This window comes from Ambystoma mexicanum, chromosome 8 (genome assembly GCF_040938575.1).
Source record: "Ambystoma mexicanum isolate Mex_15411 chromosome 8, UKY_AmexF1_1, whole genome shotgun sequence".
In the NCBI taxonomy this organism is placed as follows: domain Eukaryota; kingdom Metazoa; phylum Chordata; class Amphibia; order Caudata; family Ambystomatidae; genus Ambystoma; species Ambystoma mexicanum.
In genome coordinates, this window is record NC_090929.1 from 335,991,020 (window position 1) to 336,009,059 (window position 18,040).

The window sequence follows — 18,040 nt, forward strand, 5'->3', positions numbered from 1 at the left end:
ATACATAGCATACCTCTTCAAACCATTTACAAACAGATCTCCAACTACCAACACCCTCACTTTCTTCACCTCTGCCATTTTTACTACACACACAGCCTCTCTTCCTGTAAAGAACAACTTCAACACCTGATTGGCTAATCCCCACAGTCCCCTTTCCATGCTGGTTTTGCTGAGAAACCCCGGATTTGGCATACCCTGTCCGCAGAACCCGCAACACAGGGTAGCCCTTTTTCCCTTTCCACATCACTGTCTGCACCACTCTCTCATTGGATACACATAAGGAGTCACACAAACATCCACCAATTACATCCAAGAACTCTACATCTAACTCTGTCATCACAATTCAGCACTTTAGATGAACTGTTCATCACCGTGACTACAAGTGCCCTGTGATTGCAAAGCACCTACAGCCAAAGCTACTGTAAATCTCTTCAAGATTTCTCCTTCCAGATTCATCTACATCTACATACATCAATACAAACTACAGATATGAATATTTTGTTTACAGCAAACTTGCAACTCTTTTATAAATGCATATGAACAGGGTATATGCCATTCACCATGCATAATCTGTAAAAAAAAAAAGCATACTCTAATTTCTCCCATCTCCTATAATCAAGTTCACTTACAAATCTGTCTACATTCCAAATTTTCATTTACCCATATTACTCATTGCAATGTCCAACCTATAATTCTCTTATTTCACACCACTTACCCCTTAACACACTATTATAAATTCCTACAATGCACACAACACAGAAGACCAGCTTTTATTTTACAAAAGCATTGCAAGTACAAAAAATGCATTTATTCAAACAGAATGCCTCACGCCATACTTGCAAAAGCAAAAAAATACAAGTGTACATTCAGAACAGTGCTGATAGGAATGTGGATAACAAAGTCAAAGAACTGAAGGGTTTCCAGCACTCATGTAGGAAACATCTATACAGAAAGAAAAATAATGGAATTACACACACAAAACATTCTCCCTTTCAATCTGTATATTTTTCCAAGCTTTTTTCTCACCCTACTACAACTTCCAACAACCTACTACCACACTAAACAGTGCAGCAGCAACACATACTTTCAAAAGTGCACCTCATAGGACACACCAATAAATACTACACTAAGCCCCTTAGCAATGAAGCTGATGCTGCAAAAATACCCATTCATATACAAAGCTATGCAATTTAACACATACAGTACCTCTTCCTAGAAAGAATTCTTTTTGCAAATGTAACTAATCTATTCTTCAAGTGAAATTACTGTGACATTAACACACATATGATCCAACTTCCTTCTTTCACAATTGCAGTGAAGACCACACTCCTGAAAACCAGCAGTGTCTGAAGTACAAGACAGAACCCCAGAGGAACCTATTCTTTGCATCCAACAGAGTAAGTGCAATACTGTCATAATGTTCTAACTGTTACTCAAACACTGTAAAATTCTAGTATTGTAGAACAAACAATTGTATTAACCCTACAACATTAAATTCAGTATTACTAATTGCACCTCAACAGGTGCACACTTTGTAGTGTTATCTCAACACCAGTATGGTAACACACAAATACGAGAATAGCCTTCCCAACCTGAAGTAACAGCCCATTCAACAATCAAAAACCTCTACATACATGCCTACCATCATACTCAGACACTCATGCACAATGCACACATACATTGCACAACGTCACAACCCAGACTTTCTTTTTTTCTCCAACAGACACCAAAGAATGCTTCCAAAAAGTAACTCCATAGAAAGCAACGCAAAAATAGAGCAAATCAAAATAAAAGTGTACAAAATAGGCATCCGCCTCTAGCAGAATTAATACAAAAATGTCAAACAAAACAGCTATTAGTCACTAAGCGAAACTAAAGCAGCTTGCAGTAAAGAAATGTTGCCTGCTCTTTCAAAATGTAAAACTAAACAGACAGTTGTTGAAAAGACTGCAGCTACCACTAGTGCTAACACTGCACCTATAAATCCTGATGTAGCCACACGTAAGCATGCCAAATAAATGATTTTACAAAAAAGTGTTCCATCACAGAGTCCTAATGAAACCTTATAAAAACAGGAGAGAAATCATGCTCAACCCTTAAAACCTACAGCAGAAAACTAATCCTGGAAGCTCTCATAGACACTGCAGTCCTCCTCAAAAGGACATTATTTATATTAGTTTTAAACAGAATAAAACCACTAAGAAAACTAACTACTAAACTACAGCAAGGACTTCTCAACAAATGTAAAATCAACAAAGATAGCTTCGCAAATATCTGTGCAGGTGAGTGGAGTCACCACCAGCACAGAACCATATTTCAATGAAGAAGCATACAAACAAAAGCAAACAAACCCAATTGCCTTACATTAGCAGTGGACAGGGTATGTAAAGGTTAATAATACCATCATTGAACAAGAAATGCTGCTCACACAAATATCTCCAGCAAACTTAGCATCAACTCTCCATTCCACTGAACCAATATGTCCAGTCTACAAATGCCTGTGCACATCAATGTGTAACATAGGCATAAAGTCTTTCACATCTTTACGCCAGTTCCTCAATCAGTATGTGAAAGGCAAAGACAAATTGAAAATACAACTATTACAAACTATGGACTCCTGCCTAGTGCGCAAATACACAGGACTACAAGGACATTCATTAGCCTGCATTTCTGGACTTATTTTCGAAAGCACCTTCAACCATAACAAAATGATAGGAACACACCATTCAACTGTAAGAAATCTCATTCATAAACTGTACTATGCCAAAAGTCTTGCTTTAGCACTGGCCAATTTAAATTACATTCTTCTACATGGTAAAGCCAAAGAACTACTCGAAGAAATAGGGCACATCCAGAGAAAATATTTTGGAAGTGATAGCCACTTACAAAATCCAATATCTTTAGAACAGACTAGCAACAACTTTACAGATGGCAACCTTCTACTGCACACATACAAAAAAGAAATTCTAAAGTTTCAAAGCACATCTGCTGAAGTACCAAACCATGTGTGTGTTTGTGTTGCAGCAGGCCTTTTTTTAAATAAAAAAAATAGCACAAAAACTGTAGACATAATGTACAAAATAGAAGACAATGAAGATTCCAAGTGGTTCCAATTGGTCTCTGTCTTATAGCAGAAAACAAATATGAAATTACTAACCCCTCAATACTTTGCAGATACTGCACTGCAAAACTTGACAACAACCAAACACCTTCACGTGCTATCACTAATAACTTGGAATTATTCCCACTACCAAAACCACCACAACAAAGTAACTTGTATGAGAGCATTATAATTCAAGCAGTGCACCAATTTCAAGCAATAATACGCCTTCAACCAAAAACAGCAAAACTACCTCCCTCGGAATTACTAAAAGGCATTTGTGGCAAAGTAATTTATTTTCCAGAGTATACACTCTGGGAGTGCAACGGCCAATAGATCAATCTTTGATTATCCTAGTAAATGGCGTACCTACAAAAGACAAAATAATTTGGCAGCAACTAGTGGACTTACACAAAGTTAGAGAAGCCCTGCATTGTCTAAAAGACAGCATTGAATACTATAAAGAAATAGACATTGAAGAAAACCTGAGGGAAACACCAAAATAATTCAAGACTCATCAGAAACTGGCCAATTTCAACTTCTAGATCCTATGACAGAATCCAATATTTTAGACCATTATACAATTCACCGATTATACTCTAAAGACACCATAGATGATGCACTGGAAACTTACCAAATGCGGCAAGCCAAAGGATCTCCAATCAGCATATGGGAAGAAAAGTGTAGAAGCACAAGCCTTTCCTCTACTCTTTCCGACTGGAAAAGGAGAAAGGTACGATGAAAGACCCACACAAATAACAGCATCAGAATACCGCTCTTTACGAATGTGTTCTAAAGACTGAAGATTCAGACAAAACGTCGAATACATATTTCATCTTCTCTTTGAAAGTGAACTAGCAACTCCATGCTACGGAGTTGCACATACATTAAAATCAGGAACCAATTTTCAAAATATGTCTGCTACGCAATTACTACAAAAAGTGCAAGTAAAAGATGAAGTTTTACAGTCGAGCATTACAAACCTTTTAGTAAACATGCGTGGTACAAAAGAATACTGGTTCTGACGATACGCAGAAGTACAGTGTATGATAAGAAACCTTGGCCCACCCACAGGGTTTGTGACATTAAATTGACATTAAATTGTGCAGAATATGCATGGGAAGATTTGCATGATTTCCTAAGCATAGCAAACAAAAACAAAACAAATATGGATATAAAAACATCAGGAGAACTCTGCTCTCTAGATCCTGTAAATGTATCAAGATATTTCCATCATTGCTTTATTCCCATACTACACTTCATTTGTAATAAAACAGTGCCTTGCCTCAGAGCAGTGCAACACTTCTTTTGGAGAAAAGAATACCAAGCCAGAGGAGCACCACACATCCACTTGAGGATTAAAGAGGCGCCTAAATTTGGTCAGGACAGTGATGCCACTGTTTTTCAGTTCATTCAGAAATATGTCACGTGTGAAATCCCTTCACAAATATTGACCTACATGCACAAATTGTACAATTTCAAAGACACAGTGTGGGAAGTATTGTTGGCGCAAATATAAAAACAAAGGGAAATACTACACCAAATGCTGCTTTGGTTTCCCTAGACCAGTTTCAACAACAGGTCAAGTGAACAACTTCATGTCTTCAGTTAGACATAGGGCCTCATTACGACCCTGGCGGATGGACCATGGTGCTAATAGCACCATGGTCCATGCCGGTAACTCTCCGACTCCGCCATGGCGGAATGGGGAATTACCACCCCATTCCGAGGTTGGCGGAGTGGTAATTCCCCCTTCCGCCATGGCCCTTCCCCATTCCCATTTTTGCCCCATAGGTCATAATGGGAATGGGGAAGGCGCTAAGTACGGTGCCGCAAATTGCGGCACCGTACTTAGCACCAAGGTCCCTTTGCGGCATGGTTTTTAACGCCTGCAAAAAACAGGTGTTAAAATCACCATCCCGCAAAGGGACCTTGTAATCAGGCGTTAGGGTCGGCGTTAAGGGTTTTACGGCGCCATAAAACCCTTAACGCCTGACTCGTAGTGAGGCCCATAGTGTCAAAGGTAAATCACCTAAGAACACATACTGCATAAAAAGGACAGAAGGATCAAAGTACATCAATGATTACAATGCAATCATTGCCCACCTATGGAATGCAAATATATATGTGCAATACATTGCAGACAATTCTACTGCAGTTGCACGATATGTCACAGCCTACTTAACCAATGCAGAAAAAACAGAGGTCAAAGACCTCTGGGACGACATATCATCTGAAAAAACACTGTCACAGAAATTGCAGAGTTTAGGCATAAAAATGCTCTCCCATAGAGAATGTGGCTGCTACAAAGCTGCATACCGTTTAACCCAGAGGTCGCCAAACAGTCGATCGCGGGCGACTAGTAGCTCGCCTGAGCCTTTTCAGTCGCCCGCGCTGAAGATACCGAAAAATAAACATTTATCCTAAGTTATATTATTTAATGGTGCTTTTTGCCCCCATGTTCCGTGTTCAGGATCCGAACCCTAGTCAGCCCAATTGCAGGCAGAGAGCTTGGGTACTGTGCCACTTGGAACTGCTTGTAAATCCACTGACAAATGTCAGTATCACATTATGCTTTTGCAGGCCGCCTGTAGTACCACAGTTGGCCTTGTGCGCCACCACGACAGTCTTTCTTAAGCAAGCTGCTCTTGTTTGCCAGAGATGTTGGAGGGGCTGGGGCAGGATCAGGATCATTGTGACCACGCAATGAAAATATCACAGTAGCACTGCCGCTCGCCTGGAAATGTTCAAAATAATATTTAAAAAATGGTGCAATTTCTTTCAGGTGGTTTCTTTCAAAATTCCACACCGTACATTTCCACTTTAAATCACTTCCATGACACAAGTACACCCACTTTTAGTACATTAAGCAATCCATAGACACGCTGTACAGTAGAAGCCTACCAGCGTAATTCAGCAGGTTGAAAGACCGATGCTGAGATGTTATATATTCAAAACTAAAGGTTGTTAATCGCATGACTTTTTGCAATGCATTATAAAAAAAGTGCTATGCAATGTGTTTGGCCAGGGTATGGTTTGGGGTGGTTGCTTGCTTATATTCAGGGCTGAGGTGGGTATATTTCTGCCCCTGTGAAAATCAAAAGTTGGCACCCATGAACCCACAGTTTAATTTCCTAAAAACTGCTGTCAGCATAACAGAAGCATTTATTTGTGATTAACCAGTTTGACAAGCATATAACATCTTTATAAATATAACTTGTGCTAAAACACAGAGGGCCTCATTCCGAGTATGGCGGTAAGGGATAGCGGCCACCGGTAACGAGACCGGTGGTGGTAATCCCTTACCGCCATACTCCGAGTTCCCTTTGCGCCCTCGCCCTTAACGCCTGCTTTGAGCAGGTGTTAAAGTCGAGGGCGCAAAGGGGCCTCCAAGCCAATAACGGTGACCGTAATGAACGGTCACCGTTATTTGCATCTTCCCCATTCCCATTGAGCCCTATGGGGGCTCATTTGGGAATGGGGAAGAGCCTTGGTGAATGGGGAATTACCGCCCCGCCAACCTTGGAATGGGGCGGTGATTCCGCCATCCACCAAGGCGCTGCCGGTCCGGGTACGGCGTCAACCAAGGCGTTAATAGCGCCATTGGTTAGCGCCGTACTCGGAATGAGGCCCAGAGGGGCAAACAAATAATGATAATGATGTGTTATTTATATAGCGCCTTAATCCAAAGCGCTTTACAGAGCACATATTTACATGCAATATCACCCAACTGAAATTGGCACTCATGTATCGACCTCAGAAGGATGAAAGGCTGAGTTGGCCTTGCTGGATTTTAACCTGCGACCTGCAGATCACGCTCAGATCGCAGCAGCGAGCTCTCAACCCGCTGAGCTATCTTACTGGCAAATAACAGAGCATGTGTGGTGTCTGGCAAAAAAAAAACATTTCAAAGAAAACTTGTGAACGCAAGCAACATTTTTCAATTTGGAAATGACTTTTTTTTTATGTAAGTGTGAAATGCACATTTGGAAAACAATATTGTGCCGAGCATGTAGAAAGCCTGCATAAAACGCAAAGGAAGGGGCACAAAAATTACAGGATATTTGTGAGGTAGTCCAACAAATATCTGTCTTTTTGAGACAGTTACTAATAAATAAATAATGCAACAAAGAGGTTTTTGAAGTTCTTAATATATTCGTGAAGGCATATGTTATTCCATCTGTTCATAGAGGGGAAATAATGGAGCCAAAAAAAAAGGTTTATAAATATCCCCACCCCAATATCGCCCGCTAGTAGCTCTCCACTGTTGGCCTCCACTACAAGTAGCTCTAGCTAACGTAAAGGTTGGAGACCCCTGGTTTAACCGGTACTGCTTGGTATGGAAAATCTGAAAACATAGTATGGCTAAGTCTTGGTCCTGCTAAATCCAGAAAAAGAGTTCTCAAGTCATATGAAAACATAGAAACAATAGCCAAAAATGATCCCAACAGCCAAGACATTTTAAAAAACTATTTACTAGTCACATACTACCCAAACAGGAGTACCACTTTGGAAACCATGTGTCTATACCATGTAGCCCAAAACTTCACATACAAAAATAATATTAAACCAGATGAGAAGAAAGGTAGATACAAAGTCAAAAATTGTGAATGCAGCCGAGTGAAACTTACCAAACAAAGCTTAATTAATCATATGAAATTGTCATTAAAAACTCCTCCACATAAAGAACTGTATTATATGTCTCTATTACAACCTTTTAAACCATGGAGAAAAGAAGATTTATTAGATACCCATGTCTCCTATGAAGATGCTTTCAAAGCAAATCAAACACTATAACAGACATAATATTTTCACCGTACAAAACAATGATAGACAATGAACAGCAACAAGATGAAGAACTCCAAGCACAACTAAATATAGGCACTCCTGACAGCAGTCAACCTTCTCTAGCAGGAAGCCAAAAACCACTTGGACAAACACTCATAGCAAATGAGGATAAATAAGCAATGACTGAACTAGAAAACACCATGTACCAGTATGAAGAGTCTACAGAAGACTTTGATATACTCAAATCACAATTAAACAATGAACAGCGTAGCATTTTCCTAGAAATAACAAAACAAATTGAACATGGAATGCAGCACAAAACTAAAACTTGTACCTGCCAAGACTAGAAACCTATACTGCTATATGTGAGTGGTCAAGCTGTTCAGGGAAAACATTCTTAATAAAAATCATCAGCAAGTTCCTCCAATAATTGACAAACAACAAACTGTCAGCTGCAGTAACTGCCCCTACAGGTTTAGCTTCCTACAACATAGGCGGTATCACTTTACACCGATTACTACTCCTTCCAGTAGAACACCAAAACAAATGAGAGTACTACAAACTTTCTCCAGAAGCTGCAATGGAACTACGCAGAGTTTTGAAAGAAATTAAAATGCTTTTAATAGATGAGGTGAGCATGGTCTCCAACCTAATGTTGGCTTTGATTCACCTCAGATTACAAGAGGTCCTCAAAACAGACTACAAAGAGCTCTTTGGAGGAAAACTCATTATTGTTTTCAGAGATCTTCTTCAATTAACACCAGACCAGTTAAAGGTGAACCTATTTTTAAAAACTTAGGGCGCAAACTATGCCGTAAAACTCTTGGCAGCATAGGAAATGTCAATCGTTGGCAACATTTCCAATATATAGAATTAACTGAAAACATGCATCAGTCTGCAGACCTCACCTATGCCACCATTTTGAAATGTATTCAGATTGGTGTTCTATCTAAAGAAGCACAGAGAATCTTGAATATCAGATGCATCCATTACCTATACGGCCATAACTCATGTGCTACTGATGTCATGGAACAATTAGCACACAAAAATGTAAACTGTATGTCCTTGATGCCAACTCTTGCAAGCTGTGCACAATTCAATGACGCAATGTTGAAAAAATAAATGCAACCAATAGTTCATATTTGCTGCACAGACAAACTGGATGTGCACGGTATCACACTACCCATGTGTGAACAAGCCACAGCACAACTGAATACCTTAGAAAACACAGCTGGTTTAGAAAAAATATTAAAATTATCTTTAAACTGTAGAGTAATGCTCAAACATAACCTTGACGTGGAGCAAGGACTAGTTAATCAAGCACTTGGTACAGTTGTTGGCTTTCAAACATACCCACGTGACAACAAATTTCAGTTAGTCAATATTCACTTTGACAAACTATCAGAAGTTAAAAGGATAGGATGCTCAACTGCTTGATTCCTTCTTTTCAAATACATGTATGTACGTAGAGAACAATTTTCTCTATCTCTAGCATATGCAGTCACCATTCATAAATCACAAGGTCTTACCCTAGATCAAGCATTGATAGATATTTGCAGCACAGTGTTTAAAGAAGGCATGAGCTATGTAGCACTATCACGCCTACATTCACTTGAAGGACTATTTCTAGTCAACTTTGATGCAAGTAAAGTAAACACTGATATTCCTTGCATTCTCCAATACGATAGACCATGTGCACTCTACACACACCATTTCAAAACCTATCCTGTTCCTCAAAAAGCAAAAGTTTGTAAAGAAAAACAGTTCAGACTCAAATTAGATAGGATCTAACAACAATACCTCCAAATAAATTAAAAGAAGCTAATACTACATCAATTACCACAACCAAAGAAGGACCTACTGCACAAACAAAACCAACTACCTCTTCAAAGAAACAACGCACTCTTCCAACAAATGTCTTAGACACCGAACTGTCTGGTCCATTGAAATTTTCAAATACAACTGGTGTAAATTGCTATGCAAATGTAGCAATCAATATTCTATTCCAATGGCCACCAATTATTGAAAACATTTACTTAATCGGGACAGATCAATTATGTTTGCAAATGTTAGTCCTTTACAGAAATACAACCAACAATCCTGACAACACTTACAGTGTTTCAGGAATAAGGCAGGAATTGGACTACTGTGCTGGAATGGTCAGATTCACTATAAACACACAAGAAGATCCACAAGAATTTCTAATGTACTTAGTACAAATACTACAAGTACTGGAAAACAAAAACATACATCCAGATTTCATACATATTGAAACACACGTGGACTCTCTGCAACCATGTGACACAGGAACAAATCCCTAATGAACGCTTCGTGTATGTATCCATACCTAACTGTGAATCCATTCCATTTCAGCAACTTGTACAAAATGCAAACCATGGCAGATTATGTACTACTTGCAATTCCGATAATTGTTTCAATTTAAAAATACAGTCACATAGTGAATGCATAATAGTAATGCTTTTCAATTTGGATTTACAATGCAGATGGTACCAAAAACAATTGCAAGCTGACTGGATTCACACATGGACAAGTATCACTTGGTAAGAAAACCTTCACAACATTAGGCATCATCTACCACGCAGGAGCCACAACCAATGCAGGTCACTACACTGCATACATAAAAAAGAAATGTGGATGGTTCGAATTTAATGATACTTCCATTACTCTAAAACAAAGATTACCAGCAAATCTTGTAAATGCTTACTTAATATTCTTAAGACCAAAATGTATTCACTAATCTGAGTATATAAACATCTAAAAAATGTCCTCAACAACCATTAAATCCATAAACTAATAGAACAAGACAACAGCTATCTAACAGTGAAAAACTATAAACAGTTAGGATACACCAACCGGTATCTTACTACAACCAGACAACTGCAATATAAATTTTTCTAAGGAAACCCTACAACACTTATTACATATAAAAATACTCTCACCAACTTCAAAACTATCAACAGTTAGAATACTCCAACAGCTATCTAACTGCCTCAAAATTCTGCAACAACCAAACAAATAAATGAATACTGCTGAAATGCAACAAGAAATAAACAGTTTGAATACACCAACAGGTATCTAACTGCCCCAAAATTCTGCAACAAACAAACAGAGAAATGAATACTGCTAAAATACAACAAGAAATAAACAATTAGAATTCGCCAACTGGTATCTAATTACAACAATAGTACCACCACTTCCAAACCAAAAACCATACACCTATTCAATTCCTCCTACTGAAATCAACCACCAAAAAATATTGTACCATAACGTAGAACGTTTTTTTTTTATCCTGCATATTTTTGTTTCCCACAGACCCAATGAATTTACGAACAAACACAGGAACTGGGCACATTGCACAGTACACTGGTTTGAAGCATAGTGCTTCTAAAACACAAACTATGAGGGTCGGCAAAGTACAGAAATGTCTGCTATGCAATGTAATAACTCATTACAAACTAACTTAACTAACGTGATCTTTTCTTTTATCACAGAGAATGAAAAAACAATGTCTGCTACAATTTCCCATACCGTGAAAAAACTGCATACAACCTCAACAAAGCAAACAGTAAGTATACAATGATTGGAGTCACAAACACCACAACATAACACACCCATGAAAGAAAACACCTGACCACTCAACACAACCCAAAAAGTTTGCTTGCATGGGTGTTTTATGCTGCAATGGTTGTGACCAGTGGCTACAGTCTTGGGTGCATGGCGTGGACAAAACACTGCATACAGCCTCAACAAAGCAAACAGTAAGTATACAGTGATTGGAGTCACAACCACCACAACATAACACACCCATGCAATCGAACACCTGCACTGTCCTATAAATACTATTACACTACTGGCAACCAATACACAAACCTTTGAAAACATACCCCCTATGCACCTCCCCATGGACAAATCTTCACCAAAATTTGACAAAAGTATATGGGGCCCGCTGAATTGTTTTGGAAAGTTGGGCGAGGTTTCGTGGAGGGGAGGGGCTAAGTTATAGGGGTGTCCCACATTTTCTTTCCATAGTCTGAATGGGGAAAAACTTTGCACATGACTACAGGCCGAACCGATGGATGGATTTTAACCAAATTTGCGGCAGGAGCGGGGACTTGGTTCAGAAAGTGTGCTTTTGTGTGTTTGGTGGAAATCCAATCAGTACTTTTGTTGCAAAGAACTGAAATGTACGTCTAACAAAATGTGTGATATCTGGCTCCGCTTAGTGGACCCATTTCCCTGTTCGCTCCGTGGACAAAAGTCTCATTGGCTTGCAGTACGCCGTGATGCGGGCGAACATTGGACGCGGCCTGTGATTGGCTCAGTACTCAATGAGGGAGTACTGGAAGAAGAACAGCGGAGAGGGGAGAAGGACTGTCCCTGCTTTACTGGGGTGTAGCCCTCGTAGCTGGGAAAGCGCACGTGACACATCCTGCCATTCTGAGCATGGTGGGCATGCAAATGGAACTGTGGGGATTGTGGAATCAGGTGTCAAGGGTGTGGTTCACAGGAAGGGGCGGTACTACTTTTTCTCAATACTCTCTGTGTAATGAGGTTGGTAGAGATGGAGAGACGCACAGTGCTGATCGTGGGTGATACATTTGTACAAGATCTGCACAGGTATGCTGTGCAAAGAGGCGTAGCTATTAATTTCGGGTTGAAAGGAGTGGACGCTTTGTGGGCCAGTCTCTATGCGTGCAGTTTCGGCGGGATGGTTCGCCTTTGCAGATATGTGGCTTCTACCATTATTGTTCAAGTTGTTGTGGTGCATTATGGAGGTCTACATTTCGGTTACATGTCGTGTGGACGTTTGCATGTCAGCATTTATGTGCACTAATAGGATGTTGTCTGCCCACTATGAGAGCATGAAGTTGCAAAACATACACTGCATCCATGCAAATGGCATTTGTTTGAACGCCATTGGCGTTACCATTTTCTTTTACTCTGCAAGAAGTGTTGACCATGATTCGGTAAAAAGTGAAGGAGGAGAAGCAAACAGAAACTCATGGACTCAGGACTACAAATTAGAAAAAACAAAAAAGGTTCTTTGCAAGCTTGTAAAAAAATATAAAAAAACAAAAAGAACAAACAAAAAAAACTTTTCAGAGGGACCACTAAAGACCCAATACCCTACACTGTTTCACACTCCCGCCTCCTAGCACGAAAACTCAGCAGATTCTGCAGTAGTTTCAGGATTACACATGCCACATCCAGCCATTTCAGGATGGGAGCCATGGAAATGGGAGTGTGGAGGCTAAGGCATTGCTCAATAAGGTTTGTGGTTGTGGTGTGTATGCAAAAACTGTGGCAGAAGGTCTCTTTGTACAAAGAATACAAAGAAGTGCAGAATCCTATGGTGGAAGAGTGTAAGGTAAGGGGCAGGCATCCTGTTTGTATGCATGCGTTGTATGTACTTGTTTGAAGTTGGTAACATGCATTCAGTGCTGCTTTTGTGCAATCATTTTTTAAAGGTTTGCAGTAAGTGGGGTAGTGCGGGAAAAATAAAACCTGTGACGTGTATAAGGTAAGTGGCAGGCATCCTGTTGTTATAAATGCGATGTGTGTATGATATTATATGATGTGAAATTGTATGATATGGCATTTATAATGCGCCTATACACCAGTTTTGCAAGGTGCGACGAGACAAGGGAGGGGGAACAGAGGGAGACAGAGACAATGAACCTACTGGGCCACGTGGCACTCAGATCACCCAACCGCATGGGTAGGTGGAGGGGAAAGTGCAGTACATGGCAAGAAGAACAAATGACAATAAGTAAAAATACACCCAGATTGTGCCAAGTGCAAGGATAAGTGCAGACATCAGGTGGTGGTGAACTGTTAGGGATACAGAAACAGTACCCAAGTGCGGGGTTTGCCAGAAAGGCAGTGCAGGGGTGTGACTGGTAGGGGGAGGTGGCCTGGGCCAAACATCAGAGAGTGGCCAGGTAACCAGTGCAGAAACAGTTTCAGCCAGGAAGTCAGCCGGGGAGAGGAGGAGAAAAAACAGATGCAAAGGGAAATGCTTTGAGGTGTTTCTGGAACCGGCGATGGTTCTCCTCAAGTGTCAGGGAGGTAGGGAGGCTATTGCAGAGGGAGGCCCCAGCCGAAGAAAGAGATCTACCTCCAACTGGTTGCTTGCAGAAGGGACTGACCCTGAGGGAGTTGGAAGCGGATGAGGGAAGAGCTCCAGCAGGGAGATTTATAGGAAGGGAGAGTTGAAGGTATTGAGGTCCCAGGGCCCAGAAGGCCTTGTGCATAATGCTGAGGGTTTTCATCTTATTCCTTGCAGTCACTGGGAGCTATTTCAGACATTTCAGTCCAGGAGAGATACGATCTCTGGGCTTGAGGCCAAGGACAAGTTGCGCAGTCTTCTTCTGGATGAATTGCAGAAGGCAGAGAGTAGAAGCAAGCAGATTTAAAAAGAGGCTGTTGCAATAGTCCAGCTTAAGGAGAACCACAGCTGAGCAGACAGTGACCTTTTGGGAACTTGCTTTAGGCTGGTAAGATACATTCATTGCTGGTTTAGGTGCCATATTTTTACGATTTATGTAGGAGATGGATTAGTGGGCAAAACAAAGTGCCACTTGATGGTAGGGGATGGGAGAAAAAACAGTATGCTTTTTAAGAACGTAATGGGCGCTCAGTGGCAGATACCGTGCGCAGAGGCACTAATAACAGAGTTGTAAACATACTGCAGATAAAGTATTCATACCTCCATTTTGTGTTGATGGGTGCTCATGTGGATGAATGTGGATGCACAAATCTTGCAGTCTTTTACTGAACTTTCTACTGGACTTGCTTTCCAATGGCAGGACACTTGCAGGCTGAATTTGTAACGGTACATATGACGTGTTGTGCAGAACTGACAGTGTTAGATGCTAACGACTTGGATGGCATTGGTGGATGACTGTGTGACTATTTACCCGTACACAATGATGTAGTGGTGGACAAACAATAGTGGAAAGGGAAGAAGGACTGCTCCTGCATTACTGGGGCATGGCCCTCGCGGTACTTTAGGAAGCACACGTGCCACATTCTGCGCTTCCTACCATGCTGGCCAATGGAAATGGGACTGTGGGGATTATCCAATCCGGTACTGAGGGTGTGGTTCACAGGAAGGGGTGGTCATACTGTTTTACATTACTCTGCGTTGTGAGGCTGGCTGACATGGAGAAACGCATTGTGTTGACTTTGGGTGATGCCTTTGAGATAGATCTGCACAAGTATGCCCTGGAAAGACACTTTGATGGCAATTTCAGTTTGGAAGGAGTGGACGCATTGTGGAGCGCTGTCTATGACGCAGTTTTGTTGATATGCATGCACTTTGCAGAAGCCTGGCCACTTCGGCTTGTGTTGATGTTGTTGCTGTGCACTACAGGGCATGCATTTCGGTTACGTGACTTGTTTAGGTTTGTTCCGTCGACTGAAGACGTTGCCGAATCTAGTAAAGAGGATTTTTCCCCACTGCTCAGGTGCTTTTCTCATCCATAAGACCAAGAAGAGTATGGAATAATGCCAATCTATGTTGTATCGAGCCAGATGTCGGAAGGTGTCTCATCAACAGAAGCATGTGTGATTTTTTTGTCCACTCGCGGGATGTTCTTCTTTAACAATGACCTCATTAGTTGTGGAAATGTGGAGTTTTTCCATGCAAATGGCATTTCGTTGACAACCATTGTTAATGCTGTTTTGTTTGCCCATCTACAGGATGCTTTGAAGAGTTTAGTCTAACAATGTGAGGACAAGAACACACAAAAACAAATAAAAACTGAAAAAAGGTGTTTCTCTAGAAGCACCTTAAAAACAAAAAACAAAAACAAAGGCTCTTTTCAGAGCCGCGACTACAAGTGAACTCCCCTTCCCTGGTTGCAATATATTCCCCCACGCCCTCACTCAGCACGAAATCCACATTCGGAGGGTGGAAATGGGACTGTGGAGGCTGAGGTATTGCGCAATAACAGTTCTGGGTGTGGTGGGTATGCAGAGGACTGTTGTACAGAACTGATACTGTTACATGGAGAGCTCTTCAATCTGCATAGCCACCTGTAGGACGTGGGTGGGCGGCTCAAACTAATTAAAGTTTGTTCGCATATGCTGCACAGTTGCGATGTTTCTAGGACACAGATGAATAGAAACACATGCGTGTACTTGCACAATGAACAAACGTTCCGCTCCCACACGTAATTATAGGTGGTGCACAACATGCGGAAATGCGTGTCGTGCTGGTGTCACACGATGCCTCCATTGTCATTGCAGATAGGCCTTGCAGGTGCGGTGTCCGTAGGACACCTACTTTTTGCTTAATTGCAGTCATTCCTAGGAGGGCTAACAGCATTTTAATTGGGGATTTGCACAAGTTGGTCATGAGGGGAGGAAGGGATTGAGGTATCATTGTCACGTCTCCCATCACACGGATTTTGAGGGGATGGTGGGCTGTGACATGGGGAATGGGTACACGTGCAGGTCTGGCAGTGCTGTTTTATTTTGTCCATAATATACCCTTGAACGCAATCTTTTAAGGCAGCACAATTGTTCACCAATTCTTCCATTATGGCTTCCAGGCTGTCCATTTTGATATTCACAGAGTGTCTTTCCTTTCCTATGCCTGTATGCTGTTGCGGAAGGGGTGCCACTTGTGCTGCCTTGCTTGGCTTTCCAATATGTTCTCTTACAGAAAAGCCGAACGAGCAGGAGCTCTGATTCCACTGCAGGAGCAGTGGACGACCCCTTGGAAGGGCTACCCTCCACACGGTAAGCCTGTGGCCGCTCTACCGTTAATTAGATTTAATTAGCTGAAGCTGCATGTAGCATAACTTCCCCACGCAACTTGAAGCTGTTTTTGCCCAACATCATTGCCATCCAACTGCCTACCACATCACAGCTCGTAACAGCTGCTGAACTCGCTTTCCTTGCCCAAGTGTGCACGAAAACCACGAGGTATTCCTCACTCCAAAATGGCCGCCCGTAATTTCGGAGCTGCCCTACCTCATCTGTAGAGGCCAAGCCCCAGTGAAGTTGCCTAAGGATTGGTTGGAGCCATCCTTAAAACTGCAAGCCGATTAGCCGGCAGGCGAGAAGGCGGGCCGCCTCCAAAGGCCAGGCTACCAACGCTTCCTGTCCTGAGCCTTTCCAGAGACGTACAGAGGTCAGGGCCCGAAACTATGTGCTTTCATTCCGTGACATTCTGACCACTGCAGCCAGTTCTAACTCTGCCTGGTAAGCTCTTTGGTGTTCACCATTGTCTGCCCCGCCTGTAAATCACATTGTATCACTGAGCGCCGACCTGCTCTGTTGTAAACTCATTGATCGAATAGTTCCTTGCTCACTGTGTGCCTTGCATGTACCTCTGTAGATGCATTAATCCCCCTGTCTATACGCATATGCATCAATCTACACTAACTGTTTCACCATCTCAGGGCCAACTAGCTGCAGTAACTGCCCCGACTGCACCCTAACTGCCCAACATCCCTGCCTTACTGCTTCTCACGTGCTATGAGGCCTTGCTCAACCCATACACGCGCTGTGACACTCACCTGCAACGCCCTGTGAAATACCTGCTTACTCGTCCCACAAGCTTTGTTTACGTCATCCACACTCTCTGCCCAAGAGGGATTTGATGCCATACCAGCTGCAGCACAGCCCCTTGCCAGCATCCTCTATGATCTTGTCACGCCCCAGCGAATTGCCTCACAAGTATGCTCCCCTTACGTCACGCTGCTTTGCTGCATGTCTGAGCCTGGTAACCTACTGTGTCCTGCCTGGCGCCTCGCATCTATACTAATTGCATATCTAGCTACCCAATTGCCCTGCTGCTGACTGCTACTGTACTGATTGCCACTGCATACCAAGTTGTCTAAACTGCCTGCATTTGAATTCTACTGCATACCCAGCTACTTAATTGTCTTATTGTGAATGCTGGACTCCTACCTCGAGTCATTTAGGCTACTCAGGAACCTCCTCAAAGTAACTACCACAGCAATAAAGAAAACTAGGCTGACCTTTGCTGCAAGAAAACACCAGGCCCCAACCTAGAACGCTAGCACCGGCAAAGGTGCTGCGATCAGACTGCCAATCCTAACCCAAATAGCTATGCCAGCCTGGACTATTTTCATCATGTTTCCCTTTTATCTAGTA

The 18,040-nt window shown here is 41.8% G+C and overlaps 1 long non-coding RNA gene across 3 annotated transcripts in view; it reads right to left on the reverse strand.

Moving 5' to 3' along the window:
• Nucleotides 1-18,040, reverse strand: part of LOC138471906 (uncharacterized) — a 124,818-nt gene that overhangs the window by 42,963 nt on the left and 63,815 nt on the right. For 2 of the 3 annotated variants that reach the window (XR_011268528.1, XR_011268527.1), the window contains exon 4: nucleotides 3,735-3,817. The exons of the other annotated variant lie outside the window; for it this stretch is intronic. This is a non-coding gene — a long non-coding RNA (uncharacterized lncRNA). The remainder of the gene's footprint in view (nucleotides 1-3,734; nucleotides 3,818-18,040) is intronic. 3 annotated transcript variants of the gene reach the window in all.